This window comes from Aptenodytes patagonicus, chromosome 5 (genome assembly GCF_965638725.1).
Source record: "Aptenodytes patagonicus chromosome 5, bAptPat1.pri.cur, whole genome shotgun sequence".
NCBI classification, from domain to species: Eukaryota; Metazoa; Chordata; class Aves; order Sphenisciformes; family Spheniscidae; genus Aptenodytes; species Aptenodytes patagonicus.
Genome location: NC_134953.1, coordinates 19,194,727 through 19,212,592, shown reverse-complemented (window position 1 = coordinate 19,212,592; position 17,866 = coordinate 19,194,727). Strand labels below are relative to the sequence as shown.

Below are 17,866 nucleotides of genomic sequence, written 5' to 3'. Positions count from 1 at the left end.
TCCTGGAAAAAAAAATCTTTCTTCCAAAACATTTTTTTCTTCTGTCTTGTGCCTGGCAGTATCAACTTTACCTGTCCCAGCTGTGTGTGCCAATGCTGGTGTTCCCAAGGGATGTTTGCTTATGAATTCCCTTTGCATTTCATCTCCTTGTTTCAGGGGTCTTTAAGACCTAAGTGCAAGTTTTTCCTGAAGTGTTTTTCTTCCGTTCTTGGAAAAGCCTCTCCCGCCTCACTCACCTCCAGATCCCATCCCCTCGGCTTTGAGCCGGTGACGTGGTTTTATTGGTTCTTGGAGCAGAGCTTCCAAACATGTTTGAAGCAGTGACTCCGTTTCAGTGGTGTAGCTTCAATTCAGTTTTCCTCTGGAAATGCTATGGTTCTTTTTAAGGCTATGTTCTCATGTTTAGGAAACAACTCTGTAATGTTTCATGCTTACAGCTCAGATTGGGCCTCTCATGGTCTCCATCCTCACATCCATCCCACTGGCATCAATGGCCCTTGGCCCTGTGCTCACCTGAGGGTAGGAATTAAAGTCTAGATGCTGTTGGGGTTTGTCTGAGTCCTACTTATTTTTGTGGTGAGGAGTTTGGTAAGGTTGCTGGAGCTGTGATAGATATCCAAGCCCATTTCCACAGTTCCTTCTGGGGAAAAGGTAGTTTCTTGGCAGATGGAAAAATCACAAGAACACAAAGTTGGAAGAGAATTTCAGCTTGTGTCAACCTGAAAACAGGGAATGGCGCTTTACTGGAGTGGTCTTGAAACTGCTCTTCCAAAGGGGTCACGAAGAGTATGTCATGCCAGAGCATGGACATAGAGGAAGCTTCTGCTTGAGCTGCATTTAGAAACAGATCTGCAGACTGTTTCCGTAGCTAGATGTGTCCAGACTGAGACACTTGTTCCTGGAGAGTTTTTGTATGTGAGGTGGGAGAGATGCCTTTACCTTTCTAAAGGAGGTTGTAGGTGCATTGCAGTCTGCCACTGTCAGCTGCTGATTTTGGAGCAGCAGCAGCAGGAATGGCGTTTCCTTCCCTCCCCAGCTACAGGCTGATTATAGCAACTCTGTTTCTCCATGGGAGAGGGGAGAAGAGAAGGGGATAGGAGTCCAGCTGGTTGGAATAATGTTAGGAGCCATGCGTGAACCGACTGCATCCCTTCCACTCCCTGGTTAGGGAACAGAGACCCTTGGAAAATGTTGCTGCTGGTTTCCCTGGGATGAGGGAAAACCCAAGCATTGCATGCCAGATGTCCTTTCAAGGGGAAAAAGAATAAAGTGACATGTCTGGGATGATATTTGGATTGTTTTTTAATGTCACACCTCGATGGAGTCTGAGGTTATTAACTGGGGGATTGACTCTCAATATTGTGGCCAGATGCAGCAGTTGGCTGAGCTCCCTAGCTTCAGAGCTCACTTCTAAATCATGCTTCAATAATTTACCCTGCCAAGGAGATTTGCAGTTCAGTGCTGTTTTGGAGTCAGTTTTTGAGGTAAGGAGGGCTCCCATGTCAGTGAGAAGGCAGTTGGGTCTCCAGCTGGCCTGGCGGGTGTTTCCGAGTGGACTGATGGATCTGTTGAGTGGCCAGGTCTGCAGACGGGACTTGGTACCCCTCTCCCATAGACGGGATTTCTCTGAACTCCTGAAAAAACCTTCAGCCTCCTTCGCCTGTCCCACTCCTTAAATCCACAGGACAGAAATGGGGCTAGTCGGCTAGAAGAGTTGTGACATTTTTCTGTTTTCTTTATTTTTGGATGCATGATTTCTCGCTGTGATAGTGATTTGCTGACTTGGAGAGTTGGTGACATGATCGCTGGCTGTGGCTCTTTGTGGTTGCAAGTTAAGAGGCAGTGCAGTTGACAGACCAAAGCCATGTGGCAGCCTCTCCAAGGAGTCCTGGCTGCTGAGTGACTGCAATCATGACCTGGCTTTCTTGCCACGGTGGAGGGGCTGCTTCAGAGCCCTCCCCGGGCTGCATGACTGGCAATGTGGCATCCACAGCTAGGGCAGTTTAACAAAGGTTGGAAATGTGTGTGGACTGCTACAACTGTGGCAAGAAGTGAGCCAATCTGGAGAGGATTCAGTCATCTCCAGCTGAAAGTTGGCAGGACATAACTGATGTGTGAAATGAGGGTATTGGAACAATTCACGTGTGCTGGAGTTGGGGAGATGTCGGGCTGGAGGGTTCCTGCTCATCTGTACAAGGCTGGAAGAGCATTGTCATACTCAGTCAGGGTTGTAGACCGACTGCACGGGCCTGTTTTTGGGAAAGCCCTAAACTATGGTGGAAGGATGATAGTCACCAAGAGTTAGGATTTTCAACAGAGCCCATGAATCAACAGTTGTACAAGTCCAGGGGCTGTAATTTGTCACTTCTTTGGACAAAGTGACAAAGAGGAAGACCTTGATGGTCACAGGCTGCAAGTCAGCAACAGACTTAAGCGTAGGCTTAAATCCCATTGAAATCTCTGGAATTTAGGCCCTTTCTTGAAGTGTAGTGTGTCCTTCAGTGCCTTGGCAGGCTGAGCCTCCAAGGGATCACTGTTGTGATCTCTGTAGACTGTTCAGTCTCTGCCCTATGCTTTCCAGGAATATTTCGTCTCCTGAGGAGATGACATTTATCCACGGGACTAAAGCAAAACACTCATCATCTCAGTGTTTAGAAAAGGGATGGTTGCTGGGGAGATCTTTTTTGTGACCGTGAAGAACTGGAAACATCAGGCCACCATCTCACCAACAGGTGAGACTCGCCTCTGTGTTTACAAGCCATGAGGAACTTTTCAGCTGTCTTTGTGTTGCTGGTGGAGAAGCCTCACAGGCAGCTCGGGGAAGCAGAAATTGCCTTCTCTGGAGCACAGACAATGTGGGTCCCAGGCATGCAGGCCCAGGTTTTGCTCTTGCCTATCCCATCCAGGGCGGTCCTGGGCTTGCTGAGACGCTCCTGAAGAATGCTGATGGGAGCAGTGGTTTTGCCCTGTGGTCAGCTATGTCTCAGGGCTGGTGATTATCCTCCACTAAAACTACCGGTCAGTTCTCCAACTGGCCTCCTTCGTTTACCCTGAAGAGCAATTTGGGTGGTTAACAGAGAGGAGAGACTGTGGGAGCCTAATGGTGTGTCTCTGGCACCCGAGCTTGTGGCTTTCTCATCTGGAAGAGCTCCTGCCTTCATTTTGTCTGACTTTGTCTCTTCCCTCAAATGAGAGCAGCCATGGTGGCTGTGTCAAGACAGGGTTTGGTGTATCTTCTGGGAGATTTCCTCCCTGCTTGCTGCTTCCACTGGGATTTGGTTGACCTGGGAGCAGACCCTTGCCCCAGATTTTTTTTTTCTTTCTTTTTTTTTTCACCCTTGAAGCTATCCCATTGGCCTCCAGAGCAGAGCAACGAATTGCCCCATCACTGTGCCCAGGGGATGTCCAGGATGTCCATTCCTTCTATCTGAGGCAGACCAGGGCAAATCCTGGAGCAAGTGGCCCGGTGGCATTGCTGAGGGCAGCCCCGCTCATTCAACAGTCTGCATCTGCTGGTGTGTGGGCAAGGGTTTATTTTTACCCGGGGACCTCCCGATGGAGAGCCAGCTCACATCAGCTGGCTGCAAACAGAGTTGGGCCCATGGAGATTGTGGAGCTTGAACCTGGAGACCTTCCTTTGCACCTCGCCTTGATTTGCATGGCAACCCATCTGCTCCTAGCACAGAGCAGTGCACAGAGGCAGATGGAAAGGGAAGCACTCTGCTAGAGCACAGGATGCTGTGGCTCTTACCAGAGCCTGCTGATAGCACCCATCCATGAATTGCGTGATTTTATGTCCATTTTCGTGTTGTTCCAAGGCAACGAGTGGTTTATATTTGAAAAGTATTAATTTAATGTTATTGAAGCCTTAAGAAAAGGCACAGTGGGCCAAGCCCTGCTAGTTTTGCTCACATTTCACAGGGCTGAGGAGGGTGAGATTTGATCCTCTTTGGATGTATCTCTACTCAAAGGGCAGTTGCGGGGGAGAGAAAAGAGGCAGGGGAATTACAACACTGAATAAAAATCCTAGCTCTGCCCTGAGCCGTTTTGCAATAAGAGTCTTCAGGGCGTGAGTTATGATGCTGTAATTCACACCTCATGCGTTTCGTGGCATTCAGCCGACTGCTTCATGCCCTGTACACGTAGCGTGAATGATTTTGGCTCAGTTTGCCCCTTGGCCAGCTCAGCCCTCAAGCGGAGATGGCTGCATGGAGATGGCTGCAGGGTTTGGCTCTCCCTCCACTGCTTTTTATTTCGTCGTTCCCTTTGGCAACCAAAGCTGTGGCTGTTCCGAGCAGGCCTTGCATCTCCCTAATCTAAGCAGACTTTGGCATATCCTTACCTGTAAGCAGATCACTGGTCCTAGCAAAAAAAGTGTTAGGTACTTTAGAAGTTGTCTGCACTGCTCCTGTTACCTGCTGGAAAAGTTTGGGGCAGTAAGGGTTGGTGCCTGGGAGCAGCAAGCAAGGTTTGAAGCCTGAAATGGGTGAAGTTGTTGAGTACATCCGTCTTCTATCTCAGTCATCTTCTTCAAATCTGCACTGTAAGAGCAAACGCTTAGGGAACGGATTTTCAAATCAGATCATTATTAACAAAATGCTTGGCAGGAGATGCATTCATCCTGCAGCTCACTTCAGGGATGGAGTAACTCATTTGCTGCCCTTGGGTGGGACAAAAGTTGTTGCTTGCTTGTCTGTCTCTCAGGACACCTGCAGGATGGCAGAACGTTTCTGTGCCCTTTGGCCAAACTGACTGTCCAACCCATCGGCCCCATTATATGCCTGTGCCTGGGGGTGTGTTGGCAAAGCAGCTGCATGTCAAGAGTGCTGCTCTGAAGCCGGCAGCTGAGCCAAGTCAAAGAGGAAGCATCTCTTAAAAAACGCCTGTCCTTTTCCCAGGCTCCATTAGCACAAGTTACTGCCTGCCCAAGGTCACTAAACGCAGGAGCTGACTTTGATCCATGCTGTGCCCGTGCGGGCCGTTGGTGCACTGGCAGTCAGGCCTGGCCTGCTGTCAGGATTATTATCTTTGCATATCTGCTTCATGGTAAATTACAGTGGTGCCTCCAGCTCCTTCCTGTGTTAGCACTTCATAAATTGGAATTTAAAATCACTCTGGGGACCCAGGTTAAAAACTGAATCCTCTGAATGAGGATTGGAGTCAAATCCTCATTTTTTAAAAGGGTCTGGCACTTGGATGTGTTACAGCACTAGCAGTTGAACCCAGTGGCTGTGACAGAGGCGTATGGTGTTCAGAAGTCCCGTCAAGCAGAGCAGCTGCATCCAAAAGATGCTGTGCCGGAGTTAATGTGCCCTGCAAAGATGTGGGGCTCTTCAGTGTGAGTGGGGCTGACCTAGCGAAGCTGCTTTCTGGACCACCATGGTGGTGCTACATCATGGAGGAGACACAGGTCAGTGTCAATTTGGGCTTCTCTGCACCATGTAGACCTTTCCTTACTGTACATCTACCTTAACTTCAGCCTTGTAGACATTAGATGTCTGTCTAGCATAGGATCCTCCTGCAGGCAGAGGAAGAGGCACCTCCAGAGACAGATATCTACCCTAGCCGTGTACCTAGAGCGGGATTTGAAATGAGTGGCTTTGACCAGTTTGAGATCCTGACTTTGGGATGCATAAAACTAGGACTTTTTCCCAAACTCCTGCCTAGCAAATTCCTGTTGTCTCCAGATGCTGTATGTGTCGAGTGCAGCTGTATTAATTCTTGAAAGCGTGCTGTTACAGACAGTAATTTTGCTGGGCTTTGGGTGGTCACTTGAGCAGATTTAGTAGATTTTCTCTCCATGGAACATTAATAATTCCCTTTAAGTGGCTAAGAGTGGGAGAATATTCAGGCTTGGGGATTGAAAGGAAGAGGTTTGTTTATTGTTCCAAGGTACTGTAAACCCTGAATTTGACAGAAATGTAAACGCATACAGTCATTTTGCTGATTCATATTTTATTACTGGTTTCGATAGAACATATAATATAGGCATGGCCCTAAAAGGCTTATTTCGAAGGTGACACATGCTGACTTGCAGCCGCACACTCTCCTTCCAAAAATGAGTAACTCTCGGGGTATGTGTGGCTTGTGGCTGGCTTGTGATAGGTAAACGAGAAGGAATTAGTGTGGTTGCCATCACTGCCACCCCTGACAGCTCTGACAGAAAGTGCATTACCAAATGGCAGTGCGTGTCTCCAGAGGAGATGTGGAATTTGCTGGGGGGGGGAGAGGCTGTGTGAGTGACAAAGCCCAGCCCAGGGTGATTGAAAATCCCTGGGGATATTCTTCTCCCCAGCACTGAAAGGGTCCGGGCTTACGACGGGGAGCTAAGGCGATGGCTTGTGCCAGTACATGAGCCAGGCTTGGGGGCTGATTTGATGATTGTGTCCTTTGGCAGTATAGTTACAACTACGGATGATAGCCGCATCCCCAGATTTTACATCCTTTTAGGGGCCCATCTCCTTTGCACCCTCTGTACAGTCTGGGGAGAAGCGGGCCAGTTTGGTGGGCAGTGCAGGTCAGGAGCACAACTTGGGGACTTTCTCCTCTGGCTGCAGTACTGTCTAGAGACTCATCTCCCAGTTCCTCAGCTGGGGACACAAAGTTAGGCAGTGTGACTGTCCTGTCCAGCAGCTATCCCTGTGCCCAGCAGTTAAATATATTTTCCTACTGTAGGGTCCTTATATTTGCCGGTTTTAAAGGGGGAGCGATGTTTTGAGCAGAAATGCCCAAAGCACAGTATTGCTCCAGGCTGAAAAAGCATATCCTCCGTATCCCTGTATCCCAGCAAAGCAGAGCAAAGCTTGCCCGTTCGCAGAACCTGCAGCCCGGTGTGCCGAATAAATGTGATCTGGAAACCAGTGAGGACGGCTGTGTGTGTCTCTGCCTGTGTGTGGCCCAAGCTGCAAATTGTAGAGTTGGAGAGGGATGGGTTTACGGTGTCCATGATAGTCCTGCACGTCTGGGGTGGGAGAGGGTGTTACTGCAAGTGGGAAGGCAGGAAGCCAAGCGTGGGAAAAGGAGGATGATTGTGAGAAGAGTAGGAGGGAAGGAAAGGGCAGAGACAATAGTTCAACTTAGCAAAGAGGCAGTGATTGAGGGTGCGAGGATTTGGCAGAGTATCGTCCTGAAAACCTGAAGTTCCACAGGAAGAAGGTAATTTTGTGTTTAATTCAGTGCTGTGCCCTGACCGGGGGGGGATCTGTCCTGCGCAGGACTCTTGCATCAGTTTTCCTGCCTTGGCCAGAAGCACTGAGAGGAATGAGGAGGGCTCTCCACGTTTGCCTCCTTTTTGGCATTTCGCAGTGAAATTCGGGTGTTCTTTGCAAGAGTAGGACACAATCATTTTCTTCTTTCACTCTTCTTCCCACAAGAAACTTGGATTTCTCCTAAGCCTGAAATCAAAGGTCACTGCAATGAAAGACACTTTTCCCAGTGACTTCAGCATTGCATCTTTCTGGGGTTGTGAAAATTTGTTCCCTTCTTTCCAAGAGTTGGTTTCACGTTGTCAGGATTGTCCTGTAGAGAACAAGTACATTCAGTCTTATGTATATATGGTCATGCAGTATAATCAAAGATCTACATGCATTGCATGTTTGTTGAATGGTGTTTGTTTTGACAATAGGTTCGTCTTTCAGTCACTCTTCTAGCATTTTGCAATTAAAATGCAAATAGTCATCTGTTAGCGTGTTATGCTGACAGTTCTGTGATGCTTTGCTGGTTGATCCAGTTGATTTCACCTCAGGTTTTATCCTTCAGTCGTGCAAGAAGAATGTAGTTGCACAAACTGTATAGAAATTAGAAGAGTTTTTCAGAGTTGTTTATTTGTCAGGGATTGTAGATCACACTCAAAGTACTGTACCCCTCAGGTCTGGCTTTGTGAGTCCGAGGGTCTCTTGGTTTACATGAACTTTTTGTTTCCCTCTACTCAAAATGAGAAGGAAAAAAAATTATCCCACTATTCTATGGCAAAATCCCAGGAGAATTTCCATTATTTGGACTAAGAATGTCCCAGAGCTTTGTCATTGTTCTGGAAGGGCCTGGAGGAGTTTTGCTCCCTTTCCCAGGCCCTTGCTTTGCTTTTCCAACATTGCATCTGGGGGTCATATGTAAGGTTACAAATCAAAGCCGGAAGATTTGCATGCTAATATAAACTACATGCAAGTGGTGGTGCAGAGCAGGAATCCCGAACATGAGAAGCTGAAAGGAAGGTTGGGTTTTAGCAATGCCTCTTTGCAGTTGTGAGGCTGACTGCACAAAATAAGGGAGTTTGTCATTTGTGTAAGTAAAGCTACACACCTACAGTGTGCAATAATCTGCTCTGTGCCTGTACATGAAACAGGGTCAGCAATATCATGGTGTGCTTTGTCCTCGCGTGGCCATAGGCTGTGTGTGCTCTAGGCACTGTATACGTGCTCCATAGCTGGGAAAACACATCAGTACAACCCTGCTGGTACAATGTAGATGGGCTCTCGTTCTCAGAGCAGAAAGAAGGGTACTTGGAGAGATCTCCACAGGCATAAATAACTCTCTGCAAACATGTGTGAGATTTGGTGTTAACTGGAAAACCGTGATTTACAGATCATCTTTTCTGTGTCTCATCAATCTTGATGCATTTAACACAGTAGCAAGCAGGTTCTTGTTAGTTCTCATTTGACCAAGCTATTCCTGTATCCCTGGCCCCAGGGCACTCGATGACAAAAATCCCTTTGCCTTAAATATGAGCAGAGCTCTACTCATCCTATTTTGAACATCCCCCAAGTCAGTTCTTCTTGTGCCAGAATCAGTTCAGCTGCTTCTCTCTTGAGTCTCTCTGATTTGGCAGCATCCTTCCGATATTTTAGCAATCCCGCTTTCACGTGAGGTTTGATTCAGCACTGTGAAGGGAATTAAACTCTTCCCATTGGCTTCCATGGGTCTGATGACTCCATAATGGCAGTCAAAAACAGATGCAGGTTTGTACCCATTTCGACCAGGGCTGGATTTAATTCACAGACATTGCCCTCATCTGAATGGTGCAATGGTGCCAGCACTGACCGGACAGCAGAGTGATCTCTTATAGCTGAAGCTAGAAGGATGTGTTATAAACTAAGGAGGGATTTTAAAGGAACTCATAGCTGGCCTCAACACTTATTAAAATTAATTTCAGTGGAAGCAGGATGAAGCCAGTTTTGATTCAATTTTTAAAATTCGTTCCTGTGGAGAGAATAAGGGCAGGGGAATGAAATTATCTTCATTTTTGAAAACAATTTTTAAAAGTGCCATGTCCCCTTTGCATCTATCCTTTACCGTTGTGCTGGTTTTGGCTGGGATAGAGTTAACTTTCTTCATAGTAGCTAGTATGGGGCTACGTTTTGGATTTGTGCTGGAAACAGTGTTGGTAACACAGGGATGTTTTAGCTATTGCTGAGCAGTGCTTACACAGAGTCAAGGCCTTTTCTGCTTCTCACCCCACCCCTCCAGTGAGTAGGCTGGGGGTGCACAAGAAGCTGGGAGGGGGGACAGCCGGGACAGCTGACCCCAACTGACCAAAGGGATATTCCATACCATATGACGTCGTGCTCAGCATATAAAGCTGGGGGAAGAAGAAGGAAGGAAGGGACGTTTGGAGTGATGGCGTTTTGTCTTCCTGAGTAACCATTACGTGTGATGGAGCCCTGCTTTCCTGGAGATGGCTGAACACCTGCCTGCCGATGGGAAGTAGTGAATGAATTCCTTGTTTTGCTTTGCTTGCGTGCACGGCTTTTGCTTTACCTATTAAACTGTCTTCATCTCAACCCACGAGTTTTCTCACTTTTACTCTTCCGATTCTCTCCCCCATCCCACCAGGGGGGAGTGAGCGAGTGGCTGTGTGGTGCTTAGTTGCCAGCTGGGGTTAAACCACGACAACCGTGCAGCTGACACAATGGCTGTAAGAGATGAGGAGTGACTGGCTAGAGAGACCTCCACCTCACTTTCACATCCAGCACTGGCACCGACAAGTTCTACATTGAGCCAGACTCTTCAGGGTTGATACGTTTCTCTTCAGAACGACTTCAACTACAGATCAGTTTCTAAAAACAATTTAGTGAAATTGATGCAATTTTTGTATTCAAAATCTTTCGGTGAAACTTACTTGAAGGACTTGAAATTCAAATATGAGAGGGTCTATTTTGTCTGTTGATCGTTGCTTTTCCCAGTTCCCTCTCCTTTTTTGAAAGGAGCTTCTCTTCTTTCACCAGGACATTCTCGTATTTTGGGGTCCTCATGAAACACCAAGCACCTGCTGGGGAGAAAGACACAAGTACTGAGTTAAAATAGTTTATAATTCAGGTGGGATCCAGATTTAAGAGGTAATAAGCTGAAAACTTTTTACCTTCAAGTGCAGCTGGATTACTTTCATTTGCTTGCCATATACAGCCTCTTTCAGACCCAGGTGGGGCATTTGGGAAGGCCATGAGGGAGCCAGGTTTCACAGAGAGCCTGTACGTTCTTATTTCCATTTTACGTTTGTCACTCTGCTATTCTAATGCTCTGTAGGCTTAGATGTGTTTTCTAATCGTCTGTCAACTCTTAAATGAAAGAAACTCAGTTCTGTGGTTATTCTGCTTCACAAATAGTTCCATCACACATGGAAAGTAAATGCATGTGGATAGAAACAGATTGGAAACAGAATACGAGTCCACGTTGTGCTCTGCACAGATGCTCTGTCTCCCTCATGCATGTACGTAAATCTAATGGGTGGATATTGTCCGCTTCCCTTGTCTGCTCTTTCCTTCCAGAGAAGCTGCTATTCTGCTTCCTGAAGCTGGGAGGTGGTAGCAGGGAAGTGACCAATCTTTACTAGTTGTGTTTCTTATTCTCTTTCCATAAGTTCCAGTTATTGGATATGTTGGAGATAAGATAGGAGCCTTGACAGGCCTTTGACGCAACCCAGGATATCAGTTAAAAAACAAACAAAGCCCTGCTAATGCAATACAGATATTGCATGTCTGCAAGAATTAGACACATCATATTCTGCTTACACACCCCTAAGAATGAAGTTAAATGAAGTAATCAAACAAGCCTGGCAAGAGGCTCGGAGGCGGTTTGTAACCGAGCTGCAGGGCTCCCAGCCGTTCCAGTTCTGCAGCTCTCTGGTCAAGTTACTGTCACAGATCATGGGTGCAAATTCCACTTTTTACCTTTTTATGCCTCTCATGGCCATGCAAGTGACCATGCAAAGAAATATAGTGGCGAGGTTTTTCTCCTTTTGGCTTATTGCTGTGATTGTGTGGGACTTGCTAGCATCTTCTTAGGAGGAAGGTGCTGTGAAGGCCTGAAGTCAGTGCTTAAAAACCCGAGTTGGCAAATGCCAAAAAACTTGAGGGGTGAAGATGAGACTAAATAGAAATTTGAACCACAGACTTTGAAACCTCATCAACGTATGAGAAAAATATAGGAGGCTAAGTATTGTCTTACTCTGCCAGTGTAAACACGATGAGCTGGATTCGCCATTCAGACACAACCCCGTTACTTGTCTGGTCCGTACTCCCAAGGTAGGAAACCAGCAAAAACATCTAGCCAGGTGCCTCCATACTCAAATGAGCTCCTCTTCCTGTGTTCCCAGGGATGTCTGCTGGCTTGAGGCAGTAGTTTACTATTCTCATTTGTGTTTAAGTACCAGGATTTGGCAAAGAGAAATGGATTTCATCCTGGTTAATTCTCCACCAGGAGGAAGGTCTGTGCCCATATAGGATGCAGTAGTGGTGGGGTTTTCTAAACTAGAAAGGACCCAGCTTGAGTCTCAGAGTATGGCTGGATTCAGAGCTAGAAATGAGTTTATTTTTCTTGTGCACAGAACAGATTTGATACAATATAACTGAAAAGAGAAGCATCATTAATCCAGCATTAATCCTCTCGCATTGCTGTTCAGAGCTGAAACAAGATCCACAAAAGAAAACAGTGAAGGAAGGAAAACTCTCCTATCCTTTCTTCCCCCCCCATATATGTTTAATTAGATTGTAAATTAGCTTGCAAATTGTGATGCAAACTGGTATTGCTGTGTCCTGCTTAAATTGCCTCTGTGGTGGCTGCTCACAGATGAGAACTGCTGAACGCTGGGGCTGTCCAATTTGTTCTCTCCCTCTACTTTGCTTCCAAAACTTAGGTACATGCAACATTTGTCCATGAGGCCTGTGGGTTGTTTTGGCTTTTTCTCAGTTACGTTTCCCCTGTTGGTAATGGAAACGCGAACTGGGTAGAGGGATGTCCATGAAACCACATCTGCTTCATGAAAAAGCCAGACGCCCCACACCTGTGTGCAGCCTGCATCAGCCCCCGTGCTCGGGACTGCTCTAAGACACCCTGCCACAGCAGAAACCAACCTGCGAGAAGCTCTCCTGTTTGGGGCTGCTTGGGTTTCATGTTTCTTCCAAGCCTCATCTCTGTTTCGCAGCTCACTCTTCAAATTCCTGGGGCGAGAACAGCTCCAGACTGGGATTGAAAGTAGCCCTTCCTGGGCTGTGTCCTGGCTGACTTGTGGTTCGTCAGAGACCGTCGTGCTGAAAGGTGACATCATTGCATGGCACTGGTGGTGGACTCGCCACGGGCTCGGGGCTGAGGGTCTGACTTCATCTCTGTGGGAATTTCCCAGGTCTCACTGCTTTTCAGGGCCTTTTGGACGCTGGTGAGCTGGGCAAGGAGCCTGTGCTGCACTCGCTGGATCCAGAGTCAAACATGAACTTTCCGAAAGTCTGGATGCGATCCAAGCCCAGGGAAGGCACAGATGATGTGTGCGGGAGGAGGGGTTGCATTCTCTATGCTTATTCCTGGGGCATTTTATTCTCTGCTGCCACGCTGGCTATTGTATAGGGCAGGAACTGAGGACACTGGGGGCCCTCGCCCTGGGGAAACCCTGGCTACTGGTGCCAGGTGTCTTGTGGGGTGAAAGAAGGTACCTAACATCAACCACGCTGCTTCTGGAAGGTGAGCAGCTTTGCTGCTTTGACCTCGTGGGTACTGAAAGTGCTGTCTCTAGGCTGTTATCATTCCAAATCTGGGTCTGGGACAGCACGGATTTTTGCTCATCAGAACATCTTTGACATTTAAAATGGTTATGCAAACACAAGTAATGTTTAATAAGTAAGTAATGGTTATGCAAACGTAAGTTGGTGCAGTGCCTGTACTCTGGTAATTTAGGGCACAGATGCATGTTGACTTTGTGGAGGGCTGCTGCAGTTTGAGCTGTTTTAATGTAAACTCCACCAGCTACATGAACCAGCTGAAATTGCCGCAAGCCTTGTGGGAGTTGGGCTGACTTTGCGCGGAAGCGGACCAGGGAGCGTTCATATGCTGAGCTGTACTGGTGGAAAGTTTCCAGCTCACAGGCAATGATAGCATCTGAATATGAGGGAAAAGGAGTGTCTATTCCAACTCAACCATGATTCACTGGAGGACGAACATCCAACACTTTAACACGAGACTTTGAAGAAGCTGACATTCTCCAAAATAAAAGGGGCTATCGTGATGGTATCTGCATACAAATCACACTATAGCGTTGTTTTTTTGCATTCATAATACTTCCTTAATAGCTGGTATTTACTGTAATTACTTATTAAAGGTTAACAGCACCCTCTCTTATGGGTGCAGGCGTATTTCTGGTCTCTGCTCTGCAATCTTGTCTTTGCCAATAGCTCGTGTATTTGTGGATGTTCTTATCTTGTTCTCATCAGACTGCTCATTTCAGGCATTTATCTTCCACTCCAGCTCATCTGGCTGTAGAAAACAAAACATTAGCCTTTAAAAAGCCAATTGAAAAATCAGTCACATGAGAATAACCTGAATTCTTTACCTCTGGGTTTTGTGCCAGCTGGAACTGGATATTTTCCATTGAAAACAAGACATTCAATGATAAAGCCATGCCCAATGACATTTGAGTGAATGCTTCTTGTAGTAGGAAGTAATCTAAGTAATCTCCTCATCGCTTGGTGTAGGCAGTAAAGGGAGAGCAGTAACTTCAGTTTGCAATAAATTTTCTGCTCTGTGGTGGGTAAAATGGAAGTTTCCCAGAGCTAGAATTAAACAATAATTAGCAGCTGATAAAATCCCCCTGACATCCTGCACCTTCTTTCATGCAGCATGAATATTAAGAGCTGCTTATCGAGCTCAGTTCTTGATTAATATTCTCCAGTTTGTACAGGCCCGCTTCTTGTTTCTCTGAAGAAGCGTTTATCTTAAAATACATAGTAGACTAAAAAAAGACTGGATTTGTGAAATTAAAAATTGAACATTCTTAGTGGCTGGAGCATCCAGTGATTGTGCATTAAGTTGTTTGTAATTTGTACTTCAATTATTATTTATTGTCAAGGACTTTTTTTGTTAAGGATTTTTAAGGTGAAGCATTTGCAGCTGCATTTTGACTTCTTTAAGGTCATAAACATGACAGATATTTATATAATATATATATATATATAAAAAAGCAGGTCTTTTTACCTTCATTATTGTAGTCATTAGTAATTTGCAATCTTGATTGAAGTTTAGTTCTGTGCATGTAGGGACTGTAGGAAAACACTGTACTTACATGGAAGAGCTTGCTCCAAAACATGTAAGATGCTTTGATTTCATCTTCTTTTATCAAGAAGCAGCGTGCCGAGGACCTGGGACTCTCCCATGGGCAGGACCAGCTGTGTGCTGGAGTGGTGGCTCGCGTGGCTCTGTTTTGGGGAGCTGTCGGATGCCACAGAAAGCCCTCCCTAGGCTCTGCAGGCAGCTTGTGAGAGCGATGCTGGGCCTGCCAGGCATTCGAGCGTGGGACGGCTCTCCGTATTTATCTGATATTTCCTGCTGCCTCCTTGTCCCGTTGCATTTGCATGACCTCGGGCTCCCCCAGGACCGCTTTTCTCATTCTCCCCTGGGATATCATTGATCGCTTTCACAGCAACCCGTTTTAAGATCTGAGCAAAAAAATGACGAGGTAAGCTGATGTAATGTTTGCTGCTCATAAAGAGGTTATGGGTCCGACTAAGGCAGCAGAAGCGAATGATCACCAAACTCTGATCTTTGAGGGAGAGAAATGTGATATCTAAGGCTTTTGAAACCTCTAGACCTTGCTTTTAAAATCTGGCATTTTACAGATCTTTTTCAAGCAAACAGTTATTCCCCATTATTTTAAATGGTGGCTTTCGAGAAGCAGTTTGATTTACACAAACAAGCAAAGAAAATCAATAGCCATTTCAGATTTTGCACCTGCATCTCACTAAGCAGATTTTGAGCCCATTCGTTTCTCGTTTCACAGAGCTATGGGTTATGATTAAAGGCTTTTCTTGCTCCTGCTATGATCTTCCCATGAAATAGAAGTCAGTGCATCTGCATGCTGCCCGATTCATCACTTGCTGAGCTTGAAGAGGCCTAAGGCTCAAAAAGATTTAATTGCTGTTTTAAATGTGCAGCAAAATCCTGGCTTGACTGAAGTCAGTGGCAACTTCATTCCCACAGAGCCTGGATTTCAGAGCTGGGGCCATATCTGCACCGTGCAGTGGGGTCCTGCTCCCTGCACCAAACACATCCAGTCTCTTGCCCACAATATCCCTTTGCACTCAGCTCTGCCCTCTTGTGTGATGGGGGTGTTGTGCCACTTACTGCACCACTGAACAATGCTGGACTCTTAAAGCAGGATTAACTGCTGTCCAGACTAGATCTCAATCAAGCAGACTTGCAGGCTGTTAAAAATTTCGGAGACACACAGTTTTTGTGGGTTCTGAAGAGTAGCATGGGCAAGCTTGAAGTGCCACGAAATTCAAAAAGCCTGGATGTCTGTGGCATATGTGTTTTGTTTCTAGCTTCTGGAGAAAAGATGCATAATTAAAGAAAAAATATAATCTTTATTTGCATGTACAGTATGTTTCTCCTATCCCTGTCTTGTCCCCTTTGTGGGAACCTGGGGCCAGAATTACAGTATCTGAAGTTGCTTTTGGATCCCAGTCAGCTCCCATCTGTCATGATCTGTTTTTAATCGAATGGGTTTTCCATCTGAAAGTAGCTGTTGGATAGAGAACGAGTAGAAATATTTGCGTAGTGAATTAGCTCAGAGTGAAGCTACAAACTTTTTTTTTCCCCCCACAACAAACACATGGAAAAATATTCTTCAGTGTAGTGTGGCTGGCCTGAAAATTGGCAACAGCAGCTTCCTTCCCAGGCTCTGACTCCTCTGGCTTGTCTGCGTGGGTAAGATCTTTAAAGGGGACCTGAAATCTTCCTGTTACGCAGTCTTATCTCCCCTTCATGAAGCAGGGCAGTGCCGATGTCACCCTTGTGTGTATGGGTACTGCGGGAGGGAGGCTGCATGGCTTGGTTTTCCAGGAGAAATACAAGACGCAGCAAAGGAATAACCTGGGTTTGCTGAGAGTCATGCTCTCACCCCTGGGCAGTCTTTTCTTTGCCAGCCTTGATGGTCTCTGCTCTGGTGGGAGCAGCAGATAGGTTTGATGTGATAACTGAGTCAAATTCAGGCTCTTAGTCCTTACCCTCAGTGCTCTATGAAAGGCCCCAGATCTCCTTAACAGTCTGTGCTCAGTGTGTCCAGTTCTCAAATACCATGAAACTGGGCTGTAGGAGACAGGGAGCAAACTGCCTTGGGGACTGAACGTGGTCATAACAAGCAGAGAGGAAAGTGAGGCTGCAGGACCTCCATGGTTTCCAGGACATCAGATTACACCTCTCTCCTGCTGGGAAAGAAGAAGGGAAAAATCCCTTGGTCCTTGGAAAAGCATTGTTAAGACTGTTCTTCAACATCCCTCGAGGGGTTTTCATGCAATACCTTTTATCGTTAAAAGCACAGAAGCAATTACCCTGCATCAGCGCCTTGGAAGATGGGCTAGTGTCCTGGCGGAGATGGAGAAGAGAGTAACGCTTATCCATCCCCCAGCGCTGGAGAGAGACCGCTTCACATCTGCATCCATGGCAAAAGGGAGAGCTCCTGCTGCAGCGCTGGGGCTGAGGGAGGAGGGATGCTTTCCTGTTTCCTCTGCTAGATCCTTATCTCGCTCCATTTGTGAAACCTGGAAATTGCTTTAAAGACCCAGGAGCTGGCCTAGCTGTGATTTCCATTATATTGGCATTGCGTAGTCACCTTCAGTGCTTACCCTTGATGGCTCCATCCTGTGTTTGCTGAAGTCTTGTGTATCTGTCATGAAGACATTTGGCCTGAAGGCCAGTGTATGAGAGAGCAGAATCTGGCTCATTTTTTCCTTTTTTTTTTAAAATGTTTTGGAGGTACTAGGGTCAAAAGGAAACATTTGTGTGGTTTTTTTATATATATATAGATAGATAGATATATGTGTGGGTGTGCATGTGCGTGCGAATCATTTTTTATCACAGCTTCCGGCAAAACAGTGTTTCTGTAAGATGATTGTTCTGGGCATGGACTAGGGCTGGACAAGGGAAATCCTGGGCTTGTTCTGGGCTTGTCTTGCTGTTTCCACCGATGTAAGAAAACAGTGTCACTCTCGCTGACCTGCTTTATATCACCTTTGAATCAGTCTGATAGGTGCTAGAGGCGCTGAGTGGTATGACGTGACTCAGCAAGGGCTGTGTGCTATAGGGTTGAGTTGTTGTCGTTGCGCACATATGGGTGTGCATAAGCGGTTGTGTTGCATGGCTGTAATCCCACAACCCCCCTGGAGCTGAGTTCCCTTTGAATTTCCGTGTTGAACTAGAACATATCTTGCCTGGATGCAACCTGGCCACGGTTGCATCTCCATATACAAGGAAAACCTGGAGCATGGGGTTGGAGATCAGCAGCCCAGTGATGGGCTGTTACTTCAGGAGCAGAATAGCTCTCCTGACTGTGCCTGCAACGTGCCCTGGGGCCCTCCAAACAGGCAGAGGTAGAGGGCAGGGTGTGCTACCA

The 17,866-nt window shown here is 46.5% G+C and overlaps 1 protein-coding gene across 3 annotated transcripts in view; it reads left to right on the top strand.

Moving 5' to 3' along the window:
• Positions 1-17,866, top strand: part of SH3PXD2A (SH3 and PX domains 2A) — a 265,522-nt gene that overhangs the window by 28,448 nt on the left and 219,208 nt on the right. The window lies entirely within an intron of this gene.